This window comes from Telmatherina bonti, assembly GCF_933228915.1.
Source record: "Telmatherina bonti genome assembly, chromosome: 9".
Taxonomy (NCBI): domain Eukaryota; kingdom Metazoa; phylum Chordata; class Actinopteri; order Atheriniformes; family Telmatherinidae; genus Telmatherina; species Telmatherina bonti.
Genome location: NC_136627.1, coordinates 11,714,881 through 11,737,330, shown reverse-complemented (window position 1 = coordinate 11,737,330; position 22,450 = coordinate 11,714,881). Strand labels below are relative to the sequence as shown.

Sequence of the window (22,450 nt, the reverse complement as noted above, 5' to 3'; positions counted from 1 at the left end):
CGTCCCTGCTGGAGAGTAGGAGCATCGCTGTCATGGTAACAGAGCAGCTGCCTGTGTTCATGTTGCGTATCTGCGTGTGTCATTATCCAGGTCACTTTCACTAACCTCTCACCTCTGACCTCCCATCCAGACAGGAAGAGTTTTTCTTTTTGTTAAGCCAATTTGCTGACACACACACACACACACACACACACACACACACACACACACACGAATGTGTTGTGAATCTTTAAAGCACAAGCTTCTTTGTGTGCTGAAAACAGATTTAATGTGTTGACTGCCGGTACAAAGCACCTATGCATAATGCATGCTTATGCATGTAAAGCAACGACATACAAGCCCCAAAAATCTAAAAATCAATATGGCTTTCAAAGCTTTTAACATCTGCCCCGACGCTGTCTGGCTGCCGGTCTTTACTGGATGCATTCCTGAGCAGGAAACACTTCGACGATGACTTCATGCTGATATAATAACCTGTGCATTCAAATACAGCTTCAAAGTTGAAATATGTTGCAGATTTCTTTTAAATATTTCTTTGCAAAAGGCCCCAAATCCTTACCTTGTATAAACACATATCTTATTTGTTCTGTCTGTCTGTTAATCCATCTGTCAGTCTGTCTGTAACACCAACCATCTGTCCGCCTGCCTTCAAATATGTCCTTCGAGTCGGTCTTGCAGCTTTTTCTGGGCCACAAGGAAGCAGTCACATCCTTTTTTCTGTCCTCCTTTGAGCAACATCTGGCGACAAAACAAAAAAGTCTACAAAGGAAATGAAGGGAAATACTCCCAAGTCAGAGTGACATGCGTTTACAGTAACGAGAAGGAGCTACACTTTGTATTTGGTGATTGCCGCGGCCTGCTGTGCAGCGGTTTGGGGAATTCGGGTTTCTGTGGAGAGGTGAGACAGAATGACCTTCATGGGGTGGTCATGCCTCATCGACCGGCACTAAAAGCCCAGTCTGGGCACATAGAGACACACGCAGAGGAAATGGGTTTTAAAAATTCCAGGAGACGCTACTGGGGCGACTAATGCCCCAAAAAAAAAAAAAAAAAAAACATGAGGTGGCAAGTTTGACAGCTACTTTTTTTTTTTCTTTTTTCTATTTCATTCAAGTACAAAAAGCATCTGAACTTAAAAACAAATAGAAAAGATAGTCGAGGCAGGAAGTAGAGGGAAAGACTAGAAAGAAAGGGCGGAAGGAAGGAAATGCATCCACTGAACAAGAAACTGTGACGTTATCTTCCTGCAAACATCCTACAGTGACTTCGAGAAACATGTTCCAACCTTCGGTTTTGAGAGCATTGGAAAAAGGAAGGGAGGACTGAATACTGCGAAGACGCAGAGTAAACACAGGCGAGGTGATGGCTCTCCAGCTGAGAGCAGAAAGAAGCAGGACACAAAGACAAGTGGACTGGTGTTTAGGCCTGTTGCTAGAACAACAATGGCCAGTCTGACACCGACATGAGAGGAGAAGAAGAAAGAGGAGTTGGGGCATTTTTTTACAGCGAGTCTCTCTCCAGGATGACAGCCTGACTTCAACACTCTCCCTCTCCAAAGCCCTACTTGAAACAAAACCTCATCAAAAGCAGAGCACCTCGGTGGGCGCCGTGCCCCTGGTAAAGCGTGGCGTGACAAAGGAGAGGAATTTTTTTTTTTTTTTAGAAACTGAGGAGTGTGTGTGTGTGTGTGTGTTTGCAAACTGTGTTGATGTGCAGGCAGGTCCCCCCCCCCGCCCTCCAACCACCACCACAGTCGCTACAGATTACAGACACGCACCACAGATGGCCAGCGCGTCTCGTCTTTTCACCGCCACCACTGCCGAGAATAATGGCCAGTGGTGGCCCCTCCTCCTCCTCCTGCGCTCCCTTTCTCTTTTGTCAGCACGTGTGTCCGTCAAATGGAAGCGTGTGTCCGGGACAATGGCGGCCAGACAAAGAGCCCGCCTACCCCCCACCAGGATGCTGAATAGAGGGGCACGTGGGCCTTGTCATCGAGGGAACAATAGCACCGGGGCAGCGGCGGGGGGAGGGAGGGCGTGGCACCCCAGCATTGATACGGTGCAGGCTGGGTGGCCCCGAGGTCAGATTTGAACTTGAAGGATTTAAGTTATTTTAATGGAGGACAAATGCTAAACATCAAGCTTAATAAAAGGAGCTTAATGAACTATTTTAATACTTAAACCTAAGATTTAGTGACAATAAATTAACCTGAATTCAACTAAGTGCAACTTCCAGCTTCACTTTACTGGTTTGGCAGCGAATACAGGCAGTTTCACATTTCAGCCCATTAACTGGACATTATGTTGGTTATATGAGCACCGACTGCGAGCCGGGTCTCAGGAGGAAGTCTAATATCATGCCGAGTTATGTCGCGGTATGTGAAAACCTCCTTGCAGAGCAGAGATATCAGACTGCTGCAGTTAATTCCTGATTTTACAGGAAAACAGTGACTCCATTCATTTAACAGAAGCCTTAAGTCTGCTTGAGATCGGCCGTCCATCACGCATCCCCAGTTTGTGATCATGCAGCCAGAAGAAAGACTTAAAAGCTTGACTCAATGGTGCTTTCAAGAAACGACAGCAACGGTTAGAGCTGCTAAAAAAAAAACAATTTATGCGTAAAAATTGTTTTCCTTTCTTCCCCACTTGCAACTCTATATATGTTTGCCTTTTTGAGGCAACAATCAAAAAAAACAAAAAACAAAAAACATTTATTAACTTACAGGTACCTGTCATCAATTTCAATTCAATTCAACTTTATTTGAATAGTGCCACTTCACAACAATGTTGTCACAGGGCACTTTACATACACATACATACACACATTTCAACCCAGTTCATACATATCCTATAATAGAAACTAACTGATTGCATCGAGTCATGAGTTGGATCCAATCCCCCATCCTGAGCATGCACAAGGCGACAGTGGGAAGGAAAAAACTGCCTTTTAACAGGAAGAAAACCTCCGGCAGAACCCGGCTCAGAGAGGGCAGCCATCTGCCTCAACTGGTTGGGGTGGAGAGGACAGGAAAGACAGTTCAACATGTACAACTGTACTCATACAAAGTTTTCCAGCCCTGCTTGATGATTATGTGATGAAACATTGGCGGGGAATAATTAAACATCTTAAACAGACTTCAGGTCTCGGCAGGCTGATGCTTTTGCACAAGAAAAGCAAAAGGAACAAAAAGATTCTTCTAGTGAAGTTTTGTCAAGGATTTACAGTACTGTGCAAAAGTCTGCAGTAGCGCACACACTTCTTTACCTTTTTCCTAGTATTTCTGCACTCTTAAAATGAGACATGTTTTTGTAACTATGTGACCAAAACTTTACCTCACACACATAATTCTAACATCTAAGGCATTATGTGTGTGTTTTACCTTCAACAAGCCACCGACCATAAGTGAGGAATGAAAATGTGTCTAAATCAGAGGATCCACTTAAACTGTGGGAACGCATCGTGTTTCTAGTGGCCTGCCGCTGATTACAGCAAAATAATCCAGCAAAAGACCTGAGAGGAGAATAAAACTCTTCATCTCTTTACTTTACTTTGTCTGAGAGAGGGGGAAACAGGGGGAAAATACTGAGGTTCGCCAGAAGAAGCAGGAACTGGGCTTAAAAGCAGCAGCTCAAAATCAGGTCTGATAATGTGATGAATCCTCCCGAAGGCCTGGACCTGAAAAGTGATGAAGCAGTGAGGGATCATCTGGACGGAAAACACAACAAAAGGCAGAAACATCAAAAGAAAGTCCTTTATAAAGCTGGAAGAACTTGATATTCAGTAAACTATGAAAAGAAATCACAACAAAACCTGCCTAAAAGGGCTGAAAAATGTGTTGAAAAACGAAAGTAGTCATTCCAAAACTGATTTTCAGATTCGTTGGAACAACGAGGAAACTCACTTTCCTGGCAACAAAGGATTCAGGTGTGACTCAAGACTTTTACGCAACACAGCTTTTGTTCAGCTCAACACTGATGAGCTGAAAGTTTGCAATGTGTGCTCCCTGGTATCACATCCATGCAGACGGAGAAGCTTTCCCCTGCAGTAAAACTGATGCTCATGATCAAACATTGTGCAGAAGTCCGTCCTGAAGGGCCCAGTTAGACACAGCTGGTGGATTTACCCCACCCTCAGGCTTCAACTTGCTCCAACTGCTGCCCTGCAGACACATCCCAACTCCTGGGATACCTTTGATGGGACTTATTGGATTAAGTCCTGAACAAGAGATTTAGGGGAAGGTCTCTCTAGGTGTTTGTGTTTGTAAGTGTAGTTGTGTTCGCTGGGGGTCAGGAGAGGAGGGAACAGCTGGGGTAAGTCTGTAGGGGGACACACCAGAGGGACGGCATCGGTGGGGGTGGACAGATAGAATAAGAGGAGGAAAGGGGCAGGCACGTACGTCCAGGCAGGCTGCTGACGGGCGCTTTTGAGGCAGCAGCTGGTTAGAGAGGGGGTCTTACCAGCTGTGCCTTCGCTGACCTTTTCCTCACAATTCTCCACCTCCTCTTCCTCCCCAAAAACCTGCTTCCCCCCTCCCCCTTCAAAATGAAGTCCTTACCAAATGCAAGCAGAAACACACACACACACACACACACACACACACCCCACATGACCATCTGTCAGTAGGAGGACAGTTGTCTCTCTTATCGCTCCATAACGGTGTAGAAACACTAAAACAAAAGCCCTGGAGATACGCGCACTACACGTTCGCAGGCGTCCTCCAACACGCCTCGTCTGACATCACAAGTCCAGAAAAATGCATCTCTATGACTCAACGGCTGTGACTCATAACCCACTGTGTGGCAACACAGAGGAGCGAAATTACTGAGAAGGAGACATACTTTTACCACAAGAAGGAACTAAATATGAGCGAGCAAAGTAATCTTCTAAAAAGCGTACAGTAATTCCCATCATGTCTCCTATATGCCGACCGAAGCCTCTTTAAAACAAGGCTGACTCATACATCTCGCCGCCTCCTTTATTATGATCTGCATCTGGCCCGACATCAGATCAGCACCAATCAGTTCCGATTTATACAAAAACGGAAGAGCTGCCTCGGCTGATGGAGGCAGCATCACTTCAAAAGTGCTTATTCAGAGCCACACTAAATCAAGCACATCCACGGAGTAATTGATTCAAGCTCTGCTCTTGTTTTTTCACTCTGATGTGAAGCTGGCGGGGTGAATCTGCTGTATGGCTGCAGAACCAAACCAGGAAAGTGAGGAATGAAAAAGAGAAGAAGACCAACAAACGGTTTGCTTTAGAGGAAAAAAAACAACATTAGGCTCAAATTCAAATCTGACATGTTAATATCCACAACACACGTTAACAGAGTACTTATATGCAAATAAAATACAATCCATCAAAGTTAAAGCATAATGTAAGACCTGTAAAAAGAGGGTGAGTCATTAATGTCAATAACATCTTCCCCTTGTCCTGTTTACTCAATATCATTAAAGTATAACAAAAAGGCACTGAAGTGTCCGTTTTCTCAACAATCCTTATAACCAAACCTGCGTTATCAGCTAATAATTAGGAAGAAGTAATTCTTTGTTATGGCTTTAACTTCAGCGATCTGCGTCTTCAAGCGATGGCTGAATAGTTTGAAACTGGCAACATCAGCAAACAACAGAACTATCATCACATTTTTTATCGAAATTCTGCACAACTCTAGCTGGTAACAGCGGCTTCTCCCAGCTGAGCTCAGCCCAATTCAATCTAATTAAAAGAGAAGGGATGTCCCTGAAGAAATATATCTAAAGCTGCTCAAATCTGGCAAGGATGTGTGTTTATGTAGGACAGCAGCGCCTGCAGTAAGACGCTGAGAAGTTTTCAGGCCTTTCAGACCTTGCAGGGAATGTATTCTCTTTAGCTCCTGGATATGAGTGTGTGTGTGTGTGTCCTCTTTACTTTTGTTTTAATTCCTGTGAAGCTAAAGCGTCTTTAACAAAGTGTTGACATGCTATTGTAGGTAACGGAGTACCAGTTGTAGCAATGTTTTTCTTCTTGTGCATTTCCATTTAACGTCAGGAAACTTCCCACCAGAGCTCTGTTGAACTGGGAGGAAAAATCCTATCTTCTCCTCTCTTTACTTCAAAGGGTTAACCATGTGAATATTAGATAGGGACAGATTGTATTAGATAACACAGACCTACATACAGCAGAGCCTTTACTCAGGCTCACACACAGACTGGTTTATGACTTACTTGACAAAATCCTAATGATTTAGGAAAGCTGTACACCGACGAACCACATGATTAAACCCACTGACAGGTAAGGTTAGCACAATGGCTCATCAAATGATGCTTCCCACCTGCCTAGACAACTTTTTTCCAAACCATCAGCAGGATAAAGAGTCTGAGGTGATAATATGATGGGGGTGTGATTACATCTGGTGCATGCAGCATGAGCCTGAAAGGATGTACTGTTCATGTGCTGGTGCCAAGCACTCCAGGCAGTCCAGCCTCATGGGGACATGCATAACCATTAGATTTAAACATTGCTGTGTCCCCGTAAAGGCGCAGGAATTATAGGACGGTAACATTTTATATTGCCTCTTGTTGTGTTTGGGGTTGTCTAGCAAACATGCAACCACGTGCTCATTAATATTTAAGCATAACCACATCTATTCTTTTATCCCTAAGCGCTACACCTGGTGTCTATGCCAATCCCTAAACAGAACCAGCTTTTAAAAAAAGCAATAATAGTTAATGGTTAATACTGGGCAAGCTGGGAGTCTGATTTTCTACAACTGCCTGTCAAATAGAAGTATTTTACAAACATTAGCCACATTACTGTTTTGAAAGGCAGAACGATTTTAAAACTAGGACATTGAGGCTTTTACACTCTAACCCAAATTAAAAACTACTGTTTCTCATTCGGGAAGCAAGAAGGTCGCTGGTTCGATCCTCGGCTGGGGCGAGGTTTGAATGGTGGCCTTTCTGTGTGGAGTTTGCATGTTCTCCCCGTGTATGCGTGGGTTCTCTCTGGATACTCCGGCTTCCTCCCACCGTCCAAAGACATGCATGTTAGGTTGATTGATTACTCTAAATTGCCCCTAGGAGTGAGCATGAGTGGTTGTTTTTTCTCTGTGTGGCCCTGCAATGGCCTGGCGAGCTGTCCGGGGTGTACCCTGCTTTTTTCCCAAAGACTGCCCAACACTTTATTGGATTAAGCAGTTAGGATACTTAATGAATGAATGTTTCTCATCCTTATAGTAATAATAATGTATTTTATTTTTGTAAGAGAAAGAGATGCATGACACACATGAGGAAGGAGGGTGTGGGGGGGTTGGGTGTTACTTTATAAAGTTAGACCCTCTGGCGAACAGTTACGTTTTGTTTTTTTGTTTTTTTAATTATTTGTGCAAAAGGGAATCCTGGGTGTGAAAGAAATGAACACTGAGCGCTGCAGACTGCAGGATAATGGTAATGTGAAAGAGCATGCATAATACATGTTGAGGAAGGTTTCTGTGTGTGCCTCAGCAGGTCACTGAACATTTTCATTCACAAGCCATGGAAGCACACATCTCACGTAAAGAGCTAGATTATCATAAATGTAATGCAGGTATCAGGCAGCGAGGCATTGTGGAGATGAGTTGTTTGGGGGCAGCAGAAATAGCACAGCTACACAGACAGCATGCATAAACAGCCCGGCATTTCACAGGCAGCTGGAGCGCATGCAGCTGCTCTGTGGGCTGGAGATCTGTCCGTCAAAATAAGTCTCCAAATAACAGGACAGAAAGGGGAAAAAAATTTAAAAATAAAGCAACGTAGGGTTGTTTTCTTTCATCGTGCATACAACCAGGCAGTCTAAAAAGTAAGTTTTCAGTTCATGTGCATCAAAATAAAGATTGTTCACTTTGCAGCCAAATAATGATCATAACACTAACACGTGGCAGAGCCACACCTCAGTCAGGGAACACATCTACTCCATCTTCCATACAGCTTGTGTCCAAGCCGCTAGGGTTGACTGCCAGGATGTAAACAAAATCCATGTGAGGAAAAGAAAAAAAAAAAGAAAGCTGCATGGAGTGTAAGAGAGGAGTGGGAAAGAGAGAGAGAGAAAGGGGGAAAAAAACTTCAAAGCTGGTCTACAGCTGAGTAAAGGGGTTAAAAGGGGTTGAGATTTTCCTCTGGCTCACAGGAATTCAGAGCAAGAGCAAAAACAAATTCCCTGTGTGGAGCACAGTGAGCATCATTAGAGGAATTGCATGTAAACTCACACACACAGGAAAAAAAAGTCTGGACTGTCTTGGCCTGCTCTCCTGACACATTTCAAGCATCCATCTGGCAAACCGGACGGTCCAGGATGCAACCGAGTCCATTCCTGCAGCCATCTACTTCCTTTCTCCTCACAGCTGCGTATCACCTCACCCATTCTCCTCTCCACCTCCCTTCCTGTGCAGCCAAAACAACTCTGTTACCCTCAAACCCATCCTTTGAAAACAGGTAGACAAGGGGCGATATCAAGAGGATGGATGCAAGCTTAAAGAGAATAGTAAATGCACGGCTCACCTCCCCTGACATACTGACTTCAGAGAGAGGGCGAAGTGGTTGCACGGGATGAGAGATAAAAGAAGACAGGTTCTACTAATCACACCATAATGTTCCTATTACATCAAATCATTTCCACTCTGGCTGGGTGTCGCCTTGGCATCGCCACAATATTCCTCTGTGAACCCCATGTGAGAGCAGACGGAGCATGTGGGAGGACAGTCTCTACTTTCTATTGATCTCCTTGTTAAGGCTTGTTGAGGCCCAACGTGCTCAGAGCCTCATCCATTAAAATATAGAGATAAAGAAAGCCCCATGGCTTAATCTTAGATTTCATCATGCCTGTAGAGACATTTTGGAGAGAAGTCAAAGCTGGGAGGATCTCAGGAGGATCATACTGTGCACGATGAAGGCAAATCGTTTCAGCTTTCAGAATAAATATTAATGGATATTTTTGGTTTACTATTCCAAACGTTACTTGAGTATAGTTGTGAGAAAAGCTCCTGCATAGAAGAGGAAGTTGTGAAAGAAAAGTTTGATCAGATGAATTTGTGAAGAATGATTTTCTGCTATTAACCTAGCCTTATGGTCTCTTTGCTTCTGCATGCCTCTCTTTGATGTTCTTAGGTTTTATTTAGTTGGTTTGAGCAGTATTGCATTTTTACACCACTTCTAGAATCTTTTTGTGTTCAGAGACATAAAGAAACAACATGAACTTGCTCCGAGTGCTGAAACATTTACCACGCTTTTCACTCACTGTCATATTTTGGGAAAGTTAATTGTCTTTCTAAAAGTTTGATAATGAAATCAATACCACTCTCATATCTCTCAGTTAAGTGTAACAGTTCAGAGAACATTAGCTTACTTTATTTTGCTTAGCAATCACTCTCTGTGGAGCTAGATGCACACATTGCCTTCGACCAGTTGATGAACACACTGAGGCAGGTTTTTGCAGGCACATCAGGTTTTTAAAGACATGCAAACATATAATCCTCTGTTACAAATCTCAATTATGAAATTGTACAGGCATATGCTTGGCAAACTCTGCACTGAGCAGTAGCAAACTAGCATTGCACAGTGCAAACCAGTGAAAGAAATGGGTTTAAAGTGCATTTGCTCTGAGAGGGACTTAAATGGGAAGCTCTCTTCTCATCCATTCTAGCACCAGCTAATGCACCACTTGAACTGGCAAAAAATTATCAACTTCAGTATTACAAGCTTCTGTCTTTTGGTTCTCAGTAAAATGTATGGCTCCTGATAGCTCTCAGTTTATCATAAGCTGACATCATTCTACATTTCAGAATTCCACTAGAAAGACGAGGTGTAAATGGAAAGTGCTCGGGTTTCAAAGTCAGTCTGCATTTTGCTTGTGTTTCAACAACACTAAACTGGGGCCTGCAGTTCTTCTGTTGCTGTCTGCAATCTGCTTTCCAGTCCATTCTTCCCAACAGTCATGACTGCTGAACATAATACTTGATTGGCTGGCTGGCTGGCTATAAAGTCCCTGTAGGCCCCTTGCTTGGTCTGCTGGCTGATTAACAGGCGTTCTGGGTGCCTGACAGAACGCCTGTTCTGTCAGGCACCCAGAGAAACCATAGAGAAACCGTGAACCCTTACTGGGCTTGCTGGGCTTACTGGGTGGACTGGCTACTCATCTTCCTACAGTGCAGACAAACAAAAGCAAGTCTGTTCCTCTGGGAGCCAGCAAGCTGAGACTGCCATTTACCCTGGCCAGAAAAGACAGAGAGAGAAGGGGGAATGTGATACATATGAAGAAATGAGAGGAAAGTGAAGTAGACATAAATATAAGCAGAAATGAAGAGGGTAAAACCTGAGTTATACATAAAAACATAAAATATAAAGACAAGAAATATTCCACGAAAACTCCAGGAGGAAAAGCAGAGACAGACTGTAGAATAAAGGTTCCCCAGACAGGGTTTTTCCTGCTAGCTGTATATTGTCCAACATGGAAAAAAAAAAAAAAAGAAAAAAAGACACCTCTCCCTCCTCCATCTAACCCTTCTTTCATCTCCATGTTCATTTCACCAGCACTACTGGCTCCTCACCTATTTCCTCTTGGCCTGCAGCTTCACCCATCTGTTCCTGCAAAGAGCTGCTGTCAAATGAAAAGCAATTAGGAAGATTTGGATTTCCTACATCTCATTGTCCAGAGCTCCTTTTTCCCACTGTCTGCACTGCAAAGGAGAAACCTGAAAAGAGATTTTGCTTCAGCAAAATAAAAAGTTTTGTGTTTTCAGAAAATAAACACATTTAGGTCTGTGAGGAATCTGCTTGATTTTAACTTAATATTCTAAACAATACATGAACAAGCTAACTTGTACATAATATACTTCTTGCAAAAAGAAGTTGTTTATACCAATATCTAATAACGAAAAGCTGCTCAAGAGAGAAAAATTCTATAGTAGGAACAATAAATATTGTCAAACACTTGTAAACATTCATTAGAGAAAGCAGACACTAAGCACAGCTTAGGTAAGCTAAGTGTCTGCTAAACTAAGCTAAGCTCTGGTTAGCTTACCTGATCATAGCTAAGCTTAGTTTAGCCAAGTGTCTGCTAAAAAGACTAGATAAACTAAATTTAGTTTAACATAGTTAATCTTAGTTTAGCTAAGTGTGTGCTATGATAAAAACTTAACTCAGATTAATTAAATGTAGCTTAGTTTAGCTTAGTTTAGCATATTTTAGCGTAGCATATTTTAGCTTAGCTTAGTTTAGCTTAGCTTAGCACAGACACCAGAAGTTTTGGAAAAACAATGATAACCAAGGAGATATTTGTCCACTGAAAAAAAATCAGTTTTACAATTCAATTTTTTTTACCCATTTCTTTTGAAATATCTAAAATTTTGATTTGTATTTTTGGATATTCGTAGTTTTTAATTTTTAAAAATCAGTTTAACCAATTAAAACATGTGAGAGAACAAGTATGACCAAAGGTTTAACTTAGTACATTTAAGCATGGGACCATATTCCTTTTTTTCTAAAACTGCTGAATGCAGGGTCTTACTTCACATGTCTTGTAAGTACGGACACTTCTGGGCCACTGTATCTAAGCCACCTCCTTTTATTTCTTATCTCGTATAGTACTACTTGTTAAACAACTTCAGTAATATGAAGCGGGGCCTAGGCTACTCGGACCTGTGACTTGTGTATAATATTAAATGTTTGTCTGTTAAATCTTGGACAAGTTGTTCCTGAACTTGAATTTCCCTTCGGAGATGAATAAAGTTTACATAAAACCAATAGAGTATAAATTGCCACAAAGTGTTGATTTTACTGAAACATAGGCTGTCTTAAGGCTTTAACTGTTAAAGAAAACTGCAAACATCCACTAATATCCAGATTTTTAAAGTAGTAGAAAAGTTTTAAATTGGCATTCAGCTACATATCAAATAACTGTGCAGAGGTCAAAAGTATTTATTGTTTCTTGTTCAATTCTGCAATGGACTGGCGAGCTGTCCAGGGTGTACCCTGCCTGTCGCCCAAAGCCAGCTGGGATAGGCTCCAGCTTCCCCGCAACCCTGAATTGGATTAAGCGGTTCAGAAAATTAATGAATGAATATTTAATTCTGCATTGATGAGAACACAACACCCAGTGCACAGCCAAATTTTAAGAGGATACTTCACACAAGGCTGCAAGAGGGGTTACAGCTCAGCTTTTCTTTACACAAACACTTAAGTAGTGATATCAAAAGAGAGGATACTCATGAATTTTTACTAGTTTGTTTGAGGGTTTGCCCTCACTTACCACGTGGGCTTCAAAGGTCCAGTCAAAAATAATAAGTCAGCTTTATCATCTCAGAAAATCTTGGTTATCAAAAACTGTGGCCCACCATAGCCTGTAGGAGTCCAAAGCCAAGAAAAGTAGTAGTGGTAAGTGATTTAACTTATTTATGCATGCGGTGTTCCTTTCAATAAAGGTTAAACCATGCTACTACTGGAAATAGGAATATGGTTTAATCATTGTGTTGTAGCAAGCATACAAGCATGAAATTGTATCTGTTTCTAATACTGCTACCTGCATCATGTTTTTAAGTACTTTCAGACCAGGGAAGCCGTCCATAGTGCTCCTTCTTTACTGTGTCCAAAATACAGAAATTTAAGGCATTCATGATTTGTAGAGGAGGGTTTCACCCTTTCTGTCTCTGGAAAAAGCTCTTCCTCTGATTAAGAGGGCCCATGAGTGATATAACTGGGTATGGTAGCTGCTCCAGATGAAATTCTCATAGGAAACATTAACATTGTAGAGGTAACCACGATCAAGAGATATAAATCATACTCTAAATAAATGCTCTCAATGTTTGCCCTTAAAGTAAACTTATTAAACCAGTTAAGTTGATGTTTAATTGAGCCTTTGCAGTATCAATCATTGTGGAAACATTGTGGATATGCAACAGAATTTAGATGCTTTTTACCAGCTGGCTATTGCGTCACTACAGCATTCATATTAGCATCACGCATTCTGTATTTATAGTAAAGCCATCATTTGGTACTTAATGACTTTATAACACTTTATTCCCACACTGAGTAGCTTCAAATGTCTCCAAAAATGATTTATTGTGTCTCTGTGATATTCCTTTCTGAATCCATCTCACATGACTCATTAGTAATTTTAATTTCACTAAGCACAATATTTCCATAGGATTTCAGCAGAATCTGTGTTATTAACACAATGTGGTGTCTACTGTTTGTCATTTTCCTCACTTCTATGTGATGTTATATATGATCTACATATATTCACCTCGTTTTTCAATAAACATGAGGATTTTATGTCTTGTCTCAGAAGGGATCATTTCCACATCATTTGTCTCTTGTTTATGATTATAAAGCTAACAGAGTGGGGACATCTGGCATGCAGATGGCCTCCACAACTAGATAGACAGATAGGTAATATTTATGTATGTATGTACAATGAAAAAAAGGAAAACATGAAAAAAGGAACAAGTTAAATGTTGCTGCAATGAAAGAAAACAAAGCCAGAGAGTTACAAAAAAAGAAAGAGCCAGAACTCAGAATATATGGACTGATGGAAAGGGGGAGAGAAGGACGAAAGGAGTACCGTCATGTGGAGTCAGATGCTCCTAATCAGCTGCGTTGCTGTCAGAGCTGCTCACCATGGCAACCATGAGTCATAGCACCGGTAAACAGAGAGAATGTTTTATAAACCACAGACTCACTGGCACATTTGCTGGGTTATCACTCTAAGTTTTACAATAGTACTGTAGCAGTAAGAGAGCAACAAACGAGATCAGACAGAAAATAACATCATACACCTCATGGCAAGTTGCATATTCTCTCTTTTGGACAGTCATTTGCACAGGTGACTATCCTTACCAGTGATAATCTCAAGATCTGGACCCCGTGTTTGACATTAGTGGTGAATTTCAGCAGCAAAATAACAACCAGCAAAGATTTCTCAGAACAGAGCAATAATTCAGTTTGTTGTAATCAGTGTGCGCCCTTAATGTAATTTAGATTTACAGACGTCAGCTTCAAACAAACCCTAGTAATTTCACATTATTATTTTTCTTCAGATTAACATAATGAATTAAACCACAAGCTGAATGTAACTATTTTGATCCCACAAATTGGGTTACCGAAGGAAAAAAAACATTATCGAGGCATGCTTGGATGTCTTGAATGTACTTCTACAAATTTTCAGGCTTTTTTGTGGCTCAAGAGTGACATAACTATTGAGCCCATGTCAGCTGTTAGTTTATCAGGCAGGCTCCTCTAAATGCTGCAAGGAGAACATTTCAGTTTCAAACCAATTAAGGTAAAATGCTTTGCAAAGAATAAGCACTCGTCTTCTTTGAGTTGTACTGTCAAATTTTCACATGCAAACACTCTTTAATTCCTTTATATCCCAGAAAGAAGAAAAAGATAAAGAACACTCTATCCCACAAAAATGAAAATCTGGACCAAGTTGAAAGGCCACAGATAGAAATGTGGAATTGGGCCAAAGTACTTCAGGTAAGCATGGGTGCATATTCTACAGTGACACATTCCTTCAAGCTGGGTGTAACTGTGTTGGACAAGCATCGGCGGCCCAACATCACTTGGTCTTTGTCTCCTTAAAACAGGCCTGCTGAGAGAGACAACTCACACCAAATAGATGCACGCAACTTTAGCCTCTTTCCCACTGTAGGAACCATTTGACGTTCCTGTAACCTTTTCAGTTCTTTGGCGCATTCGGACAGATCGGAACTTAGGGACCATGCCCCTGAGTTCCTACAACCATTTCAGCGCCTACTCAACTTCCGGGTCTTTCCTTAGTTCTGTAGGAACGCATCTGACGAAGCAGGCTGACGTAGGTGATAGCTACGCCCTCGCGCTGAGCGCCGCTACTTAATTTCCGCATCGTCAGACCCCGCCATTTTTAAAAACCACTGTTTACGGAAGCATGGAGAACGCAGCTGATAAGTGGACGGACGACGAAGTCAGAGCCCTGCTGGCCGTTTTTTCAGCCGAGGAAATCCAGAGGGGGTTCGAAAGCACACAAAGAACACGATGGCCTTGTCGCTCTCCATTTTTGCTCCTTTGTGGTGTTTTCCTCTTCGCGGTTTGTTTTGTTGCTGAGTGGCGCTAAAATAACACGTCACTGTCGCAGATGGTTGCGTCAGATCGGTAGCGATCGGGTCTCCGACTCATGTCCGAATGCAAAGTGACATGGTTCTTTGGCGATGGACAGTTCTTAGAACGCTATTAGTTCTCAGAAAGCAGTTCTTAGAACGTCTCTGTCCGAATGAGACTTTTAAGTGCTGTCACAGGCTCTTCTGTCCCACCCCCATCTCATGCACTCCTTTCCCCTCTTTCTACTCTCCAGTCCTCACATAACACAGTGAATGAGCCTCTCTGTCCTCTGGAAGACTTAAGTTGGGTTCTGTCTGTTGTTAACAATCTCTTTCTCTCTGAGTCACTCAGATATATTGCAGTGTAGAAGCCAGCATCTTCTTCGACTTAAATGTTTTGGGGTTTTTTTTGTTTGTTTTGTTGTTGTTGTTTTCCCTGTGCAGTAATAGAAAAGTTCAACAGTACTCAAACTGTACATGTTAGAGAGTCATTGGATGTGGGCAGTGGGTATGGTGAAGAACAAAATTAGAAACTAACCATGCTTCCCTTCCTCTGAACCTTTTACAGTCTAAACAGGCCATCTGGGCTCATTTACCATCTCTGTATGGGTAACAGGGAAAATTCTGTTAATGTAATTTCTTTTTCCTCTTTTTCTTATCCTGAAAAATTAGAAGGATGTAAAAAGGTTTGCAAATATCCTGTAAATTGTAATCAAAGCCAACAACAGCTGTGTCACGCAGGCAATGGAGATTTGAGAAAGTGAATTAACTAATTTATCTAAGCAAATAACTAAAAGATTAACCATTATCAACCAGTTTTGGGGTGCTAAAAATTACATTAGATAAAATGTAGTCTCTTTATATCTGGTTCTTAGGCGAGAAGCAAACATTGCACACCCTTAAGCTCATCCAATCTTAACAAATTCATCACTACATGTCTTGTAGGAGCAGCTCAGGGTTATTCTGACCTATTTCCAAGAGTCAAAGTTAGCTTAGCATAACAAAAAACATGAAACATATCAAAAGAAAATTACATTATAATGATATAATGACAATATAGAAAGAAATTCTGACAAAAGCACGTCTTTGTTTCACTAATAAAGACAAAACAACCTATCAGGTTTTGGTTTTAGAAAAAGTTTGTAAAAAGAAATAACATACTGACTTTGACTTTATGCTAGCTTAGCTTTCTGCTAAATTAAGCTAAGATGCAGTTTTTAGATTAATTTAGATTAATAAAAACAAAACAAACGATAAAATATTTTGTTTTAATCACAATTTGTACCTTGTTGGCTTGTTATTTACAGTTTATATTTGTTCGTTTGTTTGTTTTGGTAAATTTAGCTGTGTTAGCCAGTCTCCAATCCCTGTATATTATTAGCTTGGCTAAGCTAATAATCAGTCCCTCCTGGTAATAGCTTCAAAATTAATATACAGACATGATAGTTCTATTAGTTTTCACTCATATAGAAGATAAGACTACTAAATGTTATTAAGCTTGTGTTTTTCTTTAAAACTTTACTAATAGTATTAACTTTTTCTACACTGCGTATATGCAATAGTGCTCTCTGTGAAGAAATACGGGTCAAAAGTATTCAATATTGCGTGCTTGTCTGGTGTTCGAGGTGTCATTAGGGGCAACCTAGAAGCAAACAACTGATCATGTCCAACCAAAGCAGCTGTTAAAAGCTTGGAAAATTAAATAGATTAGACTGGACCCGCAGGGATAAATCTAAGGGTTTTTGTTGTGGTGGTTGCTGGTTTTTCCCCACTTTGTGGTTTAGTTTTTTGTTTCTTTTTAGACATAGGTCCCTTATAGATGAACTTTAACAGCTAACCAGCAAAAATAGGTTGTAATAAAAATAATAAATCAAGATATCAATGACGTTAGGGAAAAAAAAATCCCTCCATTTCCACTTTTCTTGTTATTTGCAGAGAAAATGCCACTGGAGCAAAGATGTAATTTGCTGATTGCCAGAGAAATGCCTGAAAGTACTGTACACACTTACAGATACAAGCCAGTCCTGCATCTTTCTCCACACATGCGCGGTCTAACACACACAGCCAACATAAATTGCTGCCTTCACACATGACTGTCCACTAGACATGAACTGAAATCCACTTCTCCAATCATTTATCAAGCCAACATGACATGAAACGCATCAGTAAGAGCACATAGTATGTGAACAAACAGACAAACAATAAGGCATATCTGCAGTGTGTGCATGCCATTAGTGTGTGCAGTAACAGAACTATATGGGGAAAAAAGGAGTGGTTGGATTTAACTAGCCTGCAGAAATCAAATAACTCCACTCAGCACATACTGAAGGCACTCAGGCATTAGACAGCAGAGTGAAAGTGGAAGGGTGTGTGTGTGTGAGTGTGTGTGTGTAAGTGAGAGAGTAAAAGCAAGACAGAAGATGACATGGACGTAAATGTTAGAAGACATGCACATCCTCTGGGTCAGAGGTTCTGTGCAGATTGATGCGATCATATCCAATGAGAAAAGGAGGTTTAGCCTTAAATTAAGCAAGTCTGCAGGCTGATTGTCACTCTTCCCTCTTCTTCAGTTTGGTCCTTCATTCTGTCTTCATCCACCAACCTAATTTCTTTCTATGTCTCCATAATTTTCATCTAATCTTTTCTATCCTCTTCTCCTTTTCAGCAGCCAACTCTGAGCCGCTCATCTTCCTCCCCGCATCTCTTTTCATTCCGCTTCCCTTCAACATCTTTCTGGTTATTCAAATCTCATTTTCTCATTCTGTTCATTTAATTAATCCCACCAGAAAGAGTGTGCAATCAATTTAAGGGTTTTAGTTGGAAGGTTTGGCTTCATTCATTAACGCCAGCAGATCAACATAATGCATATGTATTGTACACAGGGGCACAATAGCAACAGTACAATCCAGTTCAGGCTGCACATACTTTATAGTTCCAGCCATAATAATTTGTGTTTCTTAGCTCTTTAACTTTTCAAGAAGCAAATTATTTCACAAAAACATGACAAAGTGTTCATAAACTAGTAAAAAGCTCCTTTTAAACTAGACAATCCCTTGACTTGCAGCCTGATAAAGTGAGTCAGGCAGCAGCAGGAGGACCGGAGCTGGAAGCAGAGCTGCTTGTTTAGCAGACCCAGCCTGACAAGCACAAAGACGGGTGGGGGGGGGGGCAACGCCCTCCTCCTCAACCAGCCAACACAGGCAGGACCCTGATTGGCCAGTTGCATGACCTTTGATCCTCACTATATTGTGGTCACAATCCCGACCCTCCCCCTTGTGTGTAAGTGTGTGTGTGTGTGTGTGTGTGTGTGTGTGTGTGTGTGTGTGTGTGTGTGTGTGTGTGTGTGCGCGCAACAAAAGACAGCCAAGTCCTAATGCAGCAATCAGAGCAGTGGAACAGGGGAAATGGTCTAAGGGGAAATGGAGAGTGTGTAGGTGCAAGTGTACACTTACACATACTGTATGTGTGTGTGTTGTTATGAGAATGGAGGGTTTGTAATTATGTTCTGCTTGTGATGGCTGCGTTGCAGTCGTGATTAGTTACATCATGGCTAATTCATGTCCAGCAGAGATTTGCTCTGGACGTTAACCATCTCAGTCTCTTGGCAGATCTAACCGTTTGCTAACCCCAGCCATTTCTGGAGAAATGGTTCCAGACTCAAGCTTCCTCCAGCTCCAGCATCAACCAGTACTAGTAGACTTTCACCAAAAAAAGAAAAAGAAAAGAAAAATTGGGCAACATAAACCATTAAGGGTGACACCAACTGCACTGTTGTTTTTTTTAAGCCTTTTGATGACCATTGCTGTGTTGGTTCCACCAGTCGGAGGGTGATGCAGCTTATTATTGGATTTTCTTTGGACATATGACACCAAAATGATAACAACACTGTAGAGAACTGATATGGTTGCTGTTTATTGGACCTTTTTCCATTTCTATTCTTTATATTTCTTGTTATTAATTTGTTGCCATTATGGATCTACAACCATTGGCTTGTTATTGGTATATAGAACGATATAATGGCGTGACAAAATGAAACACAGACATTCAGATTAGTTAAACAGGCCCTGGTTGTGGCTGTTGTGGAAAACAGTGGATAAAGCATGGTTAAGTTTCTTAGTTTTGTTTTAACACGTTTAATAAAGATTCAATATGGCATACATGACACTGAGGTTATCTGCTTGCTTAATAATTGTATTTTGCGTCATCATATGCCAAGTTTCACAACAACTGTGCCACACTTTATGACTGAAGTAGGTTTCATACATGAACAAAGTATTACAGAAGCAGTTCCTGAATATGTACAACAGTGTAGGCAATCCGAAAAGGCTCCACTACTGCAATGGGAAACATCATCATCCTGAGTTTAAGCCATTAAACAAACACTTCCACTCTCTCCTGCCAACTCATGCCCGAAACTATAAGCCCTTCTCACACATCACTTTCAAGCGGGGGCTGAAGCATCTCCATGGAGCATCAAGGTCATAAATGAAAGTCCAGATGTTGGTTGAAGTTTGAATGTGACATAATGAAAGAGGGGAAACAGTTATTTACCCTGTTTACACACTGGTTGCAACATATCTGGTCAAAACTTGTCCTTGATTCCCCACCAAGTTTTCCATTGTGTAATTCATCAATTCTTGAGCAGCAAAGACATATAAGACCTGGCTTAAAAGTAAAAGGTAACTAAGTCCATGTCATTTGGTCCATGTTAATTATGACCGAACAGTGGCAGCTTTGCAAAAATGTCTATTTTATAGGACTGAACGAATGAGTGAAAAGGGCTTAAAATTCCCTAGTAGTCTAGTATTTGGACGATTTTATCTGTTTATAGACCTAATATCTTCAAAAATAAATAGAAACTTAAAACATCAGAGATATATTCTGGACAGGCTGCACGTGAGATCATAAATCTCCAAAAAATATTCTGTCCAGATTTTTGTGAAGATTATCTAAAGCCAGCTCCACATGACACAGCGAAAACATGCCGATCGCCATCCTCATCATGCTATAAACACACCACAGCACACTTTTTGCACCATGTCCTGAGCCCTGTTTTCAGAAGCCACTAAATTCTTCATGACTGAAGCACAACTTAGCCTTAATCCAGTCTAAATGTACACTATTGTTAGCTTGTCTTTGGTCACACCAAAGAGATAACCAAACTAAACTTCTCATTTCCAAGCCTAATTAGCCTAATATAGATTCACTATCCCGAGCCCCAACCCTCCCTTCTACCCTGCTGGGAGGGGTGGGACACCTATTCACTTAATACCTCAGAGTGAGCCACTCGTCAGGGTAGATCACCCCTCAACAGCTCGACTGGCTGTCTGAGGAATGTCATGTCGTGGAACAGATGGAGACCTCCAGACAATAGAGTTGCATGTGTCTACTAGGGCTTCTATACGAAGGCATGTGCCAATTGTCTAAGTGCGTGCGTGCAAGAGTGCGTGAGAGCATTCTCCCAGCAAAGCCAGACCGAGTCAGGTTTGCTCCCATTCATCTCATGGAAGATGGAGAGATCACATGCATTTCTCCAACAAAGAAGAAGAAGCCCTGAAGAGCTGAGAAAATGATGCAATCAGATCCAAAAGACACAATTCACCAAACAGCATGATGCAACGGCATGAGATAGAAGGAGCCGTGGAAACAGGATTGTCTTTAATGTTCAAACTTTGAGCTTGGTTTCAGTGGCCATGCTGTCCTAGAAACACCAACTTATATGAACCAATAATAATTACCCCTAGTCACTGAGATTCGCACGCCAGTATTGATGTAGTACAGCTATTTTCCTGACTGTAATAGTTTAAAAGCATTCACAATGAGCTGCACCTATAATTTGCATAATAAAGCTATAAAGTTTGAGTTTTTGTTTATTCCCCACAGCATCATCTCAGCCTCCTTTAAGCCACTTTAAGGCTCCCTATGAGGCTGTAGTTGTGTGTTAAGAACCGATCAGTCCCCCAAACACAGCTGATTTCTTTAATTGTGGATCAAGGCTGTAAACCATTATTAGAAAGCTGAAGCTGCCATATTTCTAACATATGGGCCTGCCAGCGAAATTCACATGAAATCCGCCGCAGTTTTACCTGAAGCAGAGAAATGACCCCAAAACTCTCTGATTGGGAAGAAAACCATCAATGCTCTCAGTCTGAGTGGATCTATCTTTGGTTATCGATCGATCGGGTGATTCATTAATGAAGGCATTGCCGGGTTGGCGTGCAGAAAAAAGAAGAGAAAAAGCTGGAAGTATGAGGAGGAATGCCAGATTGGATCCAGGCAACTCACCCAAGACAACGACGGCTGATCGGCTCCCCGCTCCTCCTCTGTGCAGATCCAGGACCCCGGACAGAAAGATGTTCAAGCAGCTGAGGAATCACTTAAAGGTGATTTCACACAGTCGTCTTCATCCACGCCTTGAAAGCGATGGCAGGAGGCGACGTGGAGCCGTGAATGAGCCTGGTGCGCGCGAGGAAGTCACACATAAACCAGGGAGGAAAAGCGACTCTGGGTTATTTGTGCAATTAAAATACTGTTTTTAAAAAATCAACGACTTAGGGGGGTTCCGGGTGGTTTCGTTGGGTATTGCTGTGTCTGTAGTAATCTCGGATGCTTTGGTTGTTGACTGTGCACTTACTGGGCTGCTTCCCCCGGCTCCACCCGCTAACCCAGCCTTCCCAGTGCGCCCATTGGCACAGACGGCCGGACATGCAAATCCACTCTTCCCATTGATGTTTTCCAAAAAAAAAAAAAAAAAAAAAAAAAAAAAGGGTTGGTTTGGTTTCAGCTCCTCTGTGGCGCCACCGCGCGGCATTTGACGTCTAGTCATCCCTGCTGGGATGAAAACAGAAAACAGATTTGTTGGTTTACATTATTCACTTGGTTTATTTCTATTTTATTTCTGACAATACAGCCAATCCAAAATAATAAAAAAACTAAGCCCTTAAAGTACGGTGTTTTAACAGAGAGAAATTGCTCTTTTTGTCCTGCTGGGAAACTGCGCAGTGAAAAAGCCTTCAGATGCGAATCAGGAAGGGGAAAAGAAAATTACTAAAAATAATTCCCAGTTTTTATGTAGCCCTTTTCATAACATTGCCTACTGTCAGAGGATCGCAGCCCAGTTTATCTAAGCATGAGTAATTAACGTCTGATGAGGGACTGCAGACCAGGGGCGCCACTAGGAATTTTGGGCCCTATGAAAGGACAATGCCATGGACCCCACCACTTGATTGCAAATTTTATATTTTTGTTTTTGCTTCAAGCTAATAAAAAAAAAAAAAGCTTTTCATGGGAATATCTAGGGCTGTGTTTAACCTTTTATGGGACAAGTGACTAATTTTGATCACTTTGTTTTCTTGCATATTCAGCATG

At 41.5% G+C, this 22,450-nt stretch overlaps 1 protein-coding gene across 1 annotated transcript in view; it reads right to left on the bottom strand.

The window, feature by feature from the left end:
- The window catches only part of numbl (NUMB like endocytic adaptor protein), a 75,551-nt gene extending 54,046 nt beyond the window's left edge, over positions 1–21,505 (bottom strand). The window contains exon 1 of the mRNA XM_079246186.1: positions 21,368–21,505. The gene's annotated coding sequence lies outside the window, so the exon portion shown is untranslated. The remainder of the gene's footprint in view (positions 1–21,367) is intronic.
- Positions 21,506–22,450: the final 945 nt, after the last annotated feature.